We start from the raw sequence: 8,926 nt of genomic DNA, 5'->3' as shown, positions 1-8,926 counted from the left end.
GAGCCTCGGGAGGGCTCCATCAACTCCCATCCGCTGCAGGAGAGGGTGGCCCTGTGGCTGGCTCAGGACTGACTCAGGTGCCTGGGGTCCAGCAGCCTTGTGGGCGCTTCCCAGTGAATTCCCACTAGCATCGGACAGTGCGGCTGGCGACAAATGGGGTCCATCTGAATGGGCCACAGTCCACAAACTGCGCAGGCACAGGAACCCATGCGGCACCACCGGGTCAGATCGGAAATACCTATAAAGGCTGCAGGTGGCAGCTTACCCTGTGGGCCATGGGCCCCCAGCCAAGGTGAGCCCTGCCCCCTGGACAGCACAGCCCGGCCTCTTGCCCGTCCCGTCACCTGGGAGGTCACACTGCCCCTCGCTAGGGGACGGCCAAGTGTGTGGGTTTTGGCTCAGGAAGTCCCAAATCCAGCGAACCCTCCAGACCCAGGCAAACTTGGAGGGGTGGCCGCCCTCCCCACCCCTGGCACCCTGGGGCGGACGGATACTCATAACTAACCCTCCCTGAGTGCTCACCTGATGCACAGCTCATCACACGTAATCCTCGTGACAAACATCCTAAAGCCTCCCTCACAGCTCTTGTGTCAGGTGTGCTATGAAATTTACCATCACGTTCAAAGGTGAGGTGTGGCAGGAACCCCATTTCTCAGATGATACTTTTAATAATTGAAAAATCTCTTATCAGCGATGGGGAGAGAGGTTCTGGAAGGAAGAATGCGAAGGGAAGGAGGCGGCGGTGGTCAAAAGATGAGATCCCAGTCCAAAGACTCTCTTGCCTCCCCTGGGTCCCAGTAATCCTGCAGGAAGCTCTGGGGCTGGGGACAGGTGAGGAGATAGAAGCTTCCAGAAAGCAGAGCCTCGTCCCCACGGCCCCTCTCTGTGTCCTCAGCTCCCAGATCAGGGCCTGGCACCCAGAAGGCTCCCAGAAAACGTTTGTTTAAGGACAGAGGGATGTGTAAACACACGGGACAAATCCATGAGGTGGGCATTCGTATCCCCTTCAACAGAGGGGACGGACGCTCAGAGACTTGAAGGTCTTGCCTGAAGTCACCTGACTGGTGAGGGGACAGGGATTAGGAAGGGAGGGGCGGTGGTGGGGCTGGGGGAGCAGCATGGATCCTGGGGACACACAGGCAGAGAGGTCCTGCCTTTAGACAGTAAAGCGCATGTTTTCCAGGCTGTAGCCTTTCCTGGGGAAACAAGCCAGTACCCTTGAGGCCCAGTAGCGGTGGCCTTGGGGGAGAAGGGGGGCAGGGAGAGAGCTGCCTCATCTGCATAGAGGCTCCGCTTCCTCCAATCAGCTGGGCTCTGAGGGGCGGAGACGCCAGGGCCTGGCCAATCACCAGGAGGCTCGGCGCAGAGGCAGGTGGGGCAGGGCCAGGCCCCACCCCTGTGCTCCTGAGGGACCTTCCCCACTGGCTTTTCCCTCCTGGATCCCCTTCAGTCCTCCCAGCAGCGCCCCATCCAGAGCAGGAATAATCCTCTCCACTGTGCAGATGAGGCAGCTGAGAGAGACCAGAGAGGCCTGTGACTTCCCCAAGGTCACACAGCCGGTGAGCTGCAGAACCAGAACCGACCCAGGCTCTGCCTCCCAGCCCAGGGTGGCGTCCTGTCCCTCTGGCTTCGTCCCTGCTGCCCTGGCCCAGGACCCCGGCCGGACACCCCCACCCCGGGCGTGTCCCCTGTGGCCCCCAGCCCCTCTTCCCCACCAATCGCCCCCACCCAGGGCTTAGCTCAGAGATGCTGCCGACCCCAAGCCCCCTGCCCAGCCTCATCCCTGAGCCCAGACCCTTTGCTCCAGCGGCTCCCGACATGGGGTCAGGGACCCGCAGAATGTCGGGGCTGACAGGGGTCCCAGGAGGGTCCGGTCCATCCCCCTGGGGGACACGTGGGGGCAGTAGTCCCTCACTGGCCACCCTGTGCCCCCCTCCATCCCACAAGCCCCCCCAGGGCCTGACTAGGGGCTCTGCTCTTCTCCCTGCGATTCTCCCCCTGCTTCCTGCCTCACTTCCCTGCAGCACAGGCTGCAGATCCAGGTCTAAGGTTTGATTTACAAACTTCCTGGGGAGGGAGGGTGGCTGCAGGGCCGGGTGATTTACTGTGCCGGGAAGTGTTTGCTTCTCATGAAGGATCTTCTCGGCCCCTCCTCACTGAAGGCTGGGATTTACTGAGGCTTCCCTCTCCCAGGGGCGGCCTGGTGGCTTTGGGGCGGCGACAGAGGTAGGGGAGCCAAGGGGAGCCCCACGCAGTGAAGAGCAGACCTAGATGGTGGTTGGGGGAAGCAGAGGGACTTGGGGTCACCAGGGGCCTGGGTTTGAATCCCTGCCCGAGCCCGGGCACACACCTTCTTTGCGCCTCGAGTTCCACCCCCTGCAGCTCAGGAGAGTGAACAAAGAGGCCCCGTTGGCAAAGCTGGCCTGGCTGCCCAAACCAGGACGCCAAGCACAGATGGTTCATATGTCCAGGGGTTATTAGAGGAGCGGCCGTTTCCCTGCTAATGAGCTAACAAATCTTGTCTGGAAAGGGCCCTTGGCAAAGAATGGAGCCTGTGAGGCCCAAAGTTCTGCTGTGATCCAGGGGTCAGCAGAATCCTTTCATGCATCTAATTTCTAATAAAGAAATGAGGGACCAGGAGTGGGGGGCGGTGTTGCTGGCTGACTTAGTCAGCTCCGATGACCCGCGTCCGTGAAGACTTGGACAACTCCCAGGGGAGGGGTTGGGAATGGATCCAGAGACCCCAGGTCGATTCACAGCCTCCCAAAGACGTCTCCAGGCCCCGGGGAGACTCGGCGTCTGAGAACAGTCCTGCACTCTTGTGGCCAGCAGCGCACATTGTTGGAGGAGGGGGCTCTGGCGTCAGACCCATCAGAACCCAGAGGGGCCACCATCCCCGGCAACTGCACCAGCCCTGTCTCTCCTGAGCCTCGGACTTCTCACCTGGCAAGTGGGCGTGACCGCCCGTCTTGCTTAGCTGTTGTTCAGTTGACGTAATGTGAGCAAACCCCGCACGCGGTGCCTGACGCATAGTAGGTCTTCAACAGGTCCATGTGACTCTATTAAAGTCCCACGAACCAAATTTTAGTGAAACCAGACTGCCAGGAGTCAGAGCCCTCCTTGGCCACACACACCAGCCCTGTGACCTTGAGACGTTAACCTCAGTGTGCCTCGATTTCCTATCTGTGAAATGGGGCAATAACAGTAGCTCCCTGACAGGGTGGCCGTGAAGGTTGCCTGAGATCATGTATGTCAAGCGTGAGAACAGAGAGGCGTTCAGGAGGCCCGGACGGTCAGCTTCGTTGCGGTTGTTTGAGGTTGCTGTTCAATGGCCACTGTCCAGCCTGTTCCTTCCGGACCTCTGTATGTTGCCTTGGTGTCCCCCGGGGTCTGTTAGAGACCTCATGGCTTCCTCTGGGTCCCTGTCCCCCTTCTGCTCCCTTCTGCTCTAACTCCTGACCCATCACCACCATCTCACACACACACACACACACACACACACACACACGCATCTCTCCCCCAGCCCCTGACCCAGGGGGCACAAGGACACCTCAGGTTTGTTCCTGTTGACAAGGCACAAGGAGGCCTTTCCCTGCCCAGGGCGGGCACGTCCTCACAGCAGCCTGGGCACAGAGCAGGGGCTTGGCGGGGCCTCCTCTTCCCTCCCACCTCTCCCTGTGCCGCCCCATGTTTTCTTAGAACCTGGACTCTGACAGCCAAGAGTGGCCCTGCATCGAGAGAGAAGGCTCGGGACGGTGCCCCCCGATGTGCACTGCGCTGGCTGTGGGAGCCTCTCCCCTGTGTTGGAGGGATAGTCCGTGGAAAACCGAGGCCTGCAGGCCAGACCCTTCCACAAACGGGTGGAGTTTTAGCTGCACAGTATGTTTGTTTATTGGGTCAATGAGCTAACGTATGAACTCCGAAGATTTCGTACGAAAATCTGTTGTATTAAAAAAATCAGAATGCAGGCATGCCACAGAAGGGGGTATTCTCACAGCCACAGCTGCCAGAAGATGCAGCCCGGGGGCGCCATCGTCCCCACTGGCCTAGGAGGGTCATTAGCATTACGGCCTCGAGACCCGTGAAGATACTGGAGGCTTGTGACTCTGTCCCAGAGACTCCAGCCTGCTCTGTGTACAGATGGGTAAACTGAGCAAAAGGCGGGGCAGGGACCCATCTGTCCAGCCCATCCTGAAATGCCACTTTGAGGATAGGACTGCCCCTGCCTCGTTTATGGCTGTATCCTTAGTGCCGGAAACTGCCTGGCGCCTCGTGGGTCCTCAGTAAGCACTTGTCGCCTGGTGAATTCGTTGGCGAAGTAAGTCAGAAGCAGAGCCAGGCCTCGGCCCCGCATCTGACTCTCAGGCCAGGGGCCCCCTGATCCCCAGCTGTTTATCCCACAGCTGCCAGGCCTCATGACAGGGATGCCACCCCATCCCCTTCCCCATTCACACGCACGTGTTCACCCATAGCCTCTGTCAGCTCAGATCCCCGACAGCCCGTTCCAAGTGAACCCTGGAAGGGAAGGGAAGCTTTTTGCAGAAATCCTCATTTGTCACTTTTTTTTTTTTGTGCACGAGGACTATTTTTAACATTTTAAAAAAGAGGGGGACCCGCGCACATGCTGTGAGCTGCCCGTTTAAGTGGGAGGTGACAGGGCGCACCAGGGAGGCCGTGGTGACCAGGTCCTCACTGCCCTGCGTTCTGGCTCCATGTCTTTGGACAGGGCGCCCGATTCCCTGAGCCTCAGTTTCCTTGCCTGTAAAATGGGGTCATAGCTGCACTACCCCCCCAGAGGTGTGGTGAGGATTGAGGGAGATAATCCAGGTCAACCGCTGAGCCCGGTGCCCGGCGCGCAGTAGGGGCTCAGGGAGGGTGGCCTGCTGGTATTTGATCGCTGCCCCGACCGCCACGGGGAGATCCCAGTGACGGAGGAGGCGCGCCGCGGACCGAGGCCACCGGGAGCGCAGAAATGCTTCTCAGTGACTTGCTCTGTGGCCGGGATCACGGTAGCACGCGCGTGTGATAAACTGGAGCTCTGTTACGTGCCAGGCCAATTGTTCCGTCCCCGGACAGCGCTTGGCTCACAGGTAAACTCAGGGGCCCCTACGGTCAGCACCCCCAGCAGCTCTGGTTCCCCAGGTTAGGAATCTCACAGGTGGCTCTAGTCAAAGCTCTAAGGGATTTCTAGCATCCGCAGTCATGGTGGCAGGGCAGTAACAGGGCCACCTGGGCCCAGCCTCCCCTCCCTTCCCACCCCGACCCCTTCCAGCCAGAACTCCAGGCCCTGCACAGCCCAGCCATGCCTAAGCCAGAGATGGGAGGTGCCCTGCTGTCCCCCTGCAACAACTCTGTCTTCCCAATGAATATATAATCGCCTCTCAGGATGGACTGAGATTCTGGTTGTAATAAAACCATTTTATTACCTCCCTCTACATGGAGCCATTTAATGAACAGCGGCTGCTGGCTGTCCCTGCCCCCTGAGCCAGATGCAAATGAAACACGCTGCACAGTATCATTTAATTAGCTGGGGGAGGGAGAGGGGGTGGGGAGCGAGATGGGAAGAGGGAGGTGACATTATGGAGAGGCGGAGAAAGAGAAGTCTAGAGAGAAGTTGTCAGGGGAGGGGCCGAGAGGAGTGGGAGGGTGGGGAGGAGGGGGCGCTGTGGAAAGACAGGATCCTAAAATAATGTCCTTTGAGCCACCAGACTGAGCGGTGCGCAAAGCTGTTAACCCTTGGACTTCTGGATCGATCAGCCAACAGGTGTTTTGTTGTTTTCTCCGTTTTGCTTAAACCTGCTGGAGTCAGACTTGTGCCCCTGGAACTAAAAGTGTCCCGAACGGTGAAAGTCAATCTTGGCATCAGAGAAGGCCTTGAGGATAAGGAATCACTCTCTATTCAAAGATGGCACAACTATGGCCGGAAGTCTGAAGCATGGTGGCCGAGGCAAGATGAGTGTCTGTGTATCGGGATCAGGGGGCCACAAAGCCTGATGGAAGTTGGGCAACAGGACCATGAATGACAGGCTGAACTCTCACCTCCTATCCCGGGCACCCCCCTCTCCCCCAGTAGCCTGACTTCTCGGCATCCTCAGATCCAACTTGGTCCATGCCTGGAAAGTCCAGAATCAAAGATCTGGGGGACAATCAGGGCTGGAAGCCATTGCGTATACTGCTTCGTCGAATGCCTTCAGTGTCTTTACTTTTGTGGTGGCCAAGGAGTACACGAATATGTTCTCTCGTAGGTATTGTGTGCTCGTGCACACACACGGTGAAGAGTCCAACCGTACAGATAAAGGAAATCACTGTTACGTTACAGATGAGGATAAGGGAGTTGTATGACCCGCCTCTGTTCTTGCCAGGGTTACAGGTGATAGTATGTGTCAACTTCACTGCCCAGTGCCTGGCACACAATCAAATGGGTCAAAACTTGTATAAAAGAGAAAACATTAATGGGGCGCCTGGGTGGCTCAGTCAGTTAAGCGCCCGACTTCGGCTCAGGTCATGATCTCGCGGTCCGTGAGTTCGAGCCCCACGTCGGCGTCGGGCTCTGTGCTGACAGCTCGGAGCCTGGAGCCTGTTTCAGATTCTGTGTCTCCCTCTTTCTCTGACCCTCCCCCGTTCACGCTCTGCCTCTCTCTGTCTCAAAAATAAATAAATGTTAAAAAAAAAAACCCAGAAAACATTAAGAGCTGCAAGAGAGAAAAAAAAATTACGTGTTATGCACCGAGGAACCAAATAAGGATATCAGAAACAAAAATAGATGATAGCAGATTTCTAATTAAAACGATGTAAATGAGTGACATCAGTGAAAATGGCATAATGGGGCGCCTGGGTGGCGCAGTCGGTTAAGCGTCCGACTTCAGCCAGGTCACGATCTCGCGGGTCCGTGAGTTCGAGCCCCGCGTCAGGCTCTGGGCTGATGGCTCGGAGCCTGGAGCCTGTTTCCGATTCTGTGTCTCCCTCTCTCTCTGCCCCTCCCCCGTTCATGCTCTGTCTCTCTCTGTCCCAAAAATAAGTAAAAAACGTTGAAAAAAAATTAAAAAAAAAAAACAAAAAAAAAAAAATAAAAAATAAAAAAAAGAAAATGGCATAGTAAGGATTGCTAAAAAAAAAAAAAAAATCTCTTCCATAAAGTAATGAAAAAAGCGGCAAAAAGAAAAAAAAAAATCCTCTGGATCAACTTTTTCAGAACTCTGGAAATTGACCAAAGGCTTGCAACCATCCTGGGTGCATTTATTCAAGACAATCGGCTGGATGTCAGTAGCAACAGTGAGCTTTGTGACATTTAGCATGCTGTAGTCCTATTCTCCTCTCTCCAACTCCATGGTAACCTTGAAATCTAATGGCCCAGAATGATGGTGAAAAGGGTAGCCTGGCAACCACTGGAGGGGGAAGGAACGACGTTGGAGAATCTTCAAAGCCACATTCTCAGATAACTCTCATTATTTGACCTGTCTGGTGGGAAGATCCTGTCTGGAGCATCCCTAGAAGATCTTACTTGTAAGGCTGTCTTCATTTTACCGGAGTCAGAATTTGCCCTGTGTTAAAAACAACAACAACAACTTTCTGCTTGAGGCAGTGGGAGGAGGGGTGCTCGTCAAAACAATTACAGGCAATTGTTTAATTTCATGACAGCCTGAGACAGTGCACATCAATCAGTTGGGGTGTAGGCAATAGATTAAACCCAAAAGCTTAAAAGACGAAACCAGGGAATGGGATGTCCCTACAGGCTTTAAAAATCTCCAGAATCTCCCTGGGAAGCTAGGATACCATGAACACGTATGCGTCTTCAGGAAAGACCTGAGAAGGCCCTGATGCTCACCTCTGACCGACCTTGAGGCCTTGTGGAGGCTAAGGTTGAGAGGGTTAGACTACCTGGTTGAGGGTAGAGGGACAGATTTCTGAAAGATTCCTAAACTCTACGGAAGCAGCACAATATCATGTAGGTAGACTGTGTTAGGCTCACCATCTATACTATAAACACTAAAGCAACCACTAACATAACAAAACAAAGAGTTATAGCTAATAAACCAACACAGAAGACCGAGTAGAATTCTAAATGATACTCAGTCCAAAAGAAGGCAGAGAAAGGAGAAAGGCATCCAAAGAACAGATTGGACTTATAGAAAACAGATGGAAAGATGATAGAGTTGAACCTAACAATATCACTATAACCATCTCCTTTGTTTTTTTTTTTCAGGGAAGTAAACCGAGGCACAGGGACAGAAAGGAGCTCGTCCTAAGTTACAGAGCCAGGAAGGAGTAGGGCCAGCCTTCAATTCAGCCTGTCGACCCGTGCTCATAACGTCACAAGGAATATGCCCCTGGCCCTAAGGATTCTGGAAACTTCTGTTCCCCAGCCAGATTCCCCAGTCAACGTGGACACGTAACTGGATGGGGCTGTAGAGATGACCTGTTCAACCCTTTCATTTTACATCTGGGGAAACTGTGGCCTAGAGAGGCAAAGGGGCTCACTGAAGTCACAGTCCAAAGTAGGGGCCCAGCTGGGATTGTGACCCAGCCACCAGCCCAGTTGTCTCTCCCCACCTCCAGCTGCCGGGGTCATCACCGCTGCTCCCAGTTCCTTTCCTGCCCCTCCCAACCTTCTGTGACAGCACCTGGCCCTTGATCCCCTCATGTCCCAGCAGACATTAATTACGAGCGTTCATGATTGTATTTTAATCATTTTGCAAATGCTCCCAGGTGTTTTCCAGCAGACATTTTTCTCGATTATTTTCCTCCATATAAACAGGTTCAAGAGTCATCAGTCTCCCATAATTGGAGAACACCGGGCTCCTCTGATATTTCTGCCTGCTGCCTTCTCAGAGGGCTTCTGGCCTTTGGAGTCGGGAAGCCCATTAGAGATCACTGATGCAGATTGGGGAAACTGAGGCCCAGAGGAGGAGGGGCTCCCTGAGGTCAC

The 8,926-nt window shown here is 54.8% G+C and overlaps 1 long non-coding RNA gene across 1 annotated transcript; it reads left to right on the top strand.

Annotated features, from left to right (window-relative positions):
* The first annotated feature begins 7,171 nt into the window (after window positions 1-7,171).
* LOC132673798 (uncharacterized) lies at window positions 7,172-8,408 on the top strand. Its single transcript, XR_009608205.2, has 2 exons — window positions 7,172-7,503; window positions 8,204-8,408. It is a non-coding gene; the product is annotated as an uncharacterized LOC132673798 (long non-coding RNA).
* Window positions 8,409-8,926: the final 518 nt, after the last annotated feature.

The sequence above is a fragment of the Panthera onca genome, chromosome C1 (assembly GCF_046562875.1).
Source record: "Panthera onca isolate mPanOnc1 chromosome C1, mPanOnc1 haplotype 2, whole genome shotgun sequence".
Lineage (NCBI taxonomy): Eukaryota > Metazoa > Chordata > Mammalia > Carnivora > Felidae > Panthera > Panthera onca.
Note: the sequence above shows the minus strand (reverse complement) of the source record. Positions and strands in the feature narration are given on the sequence as shown.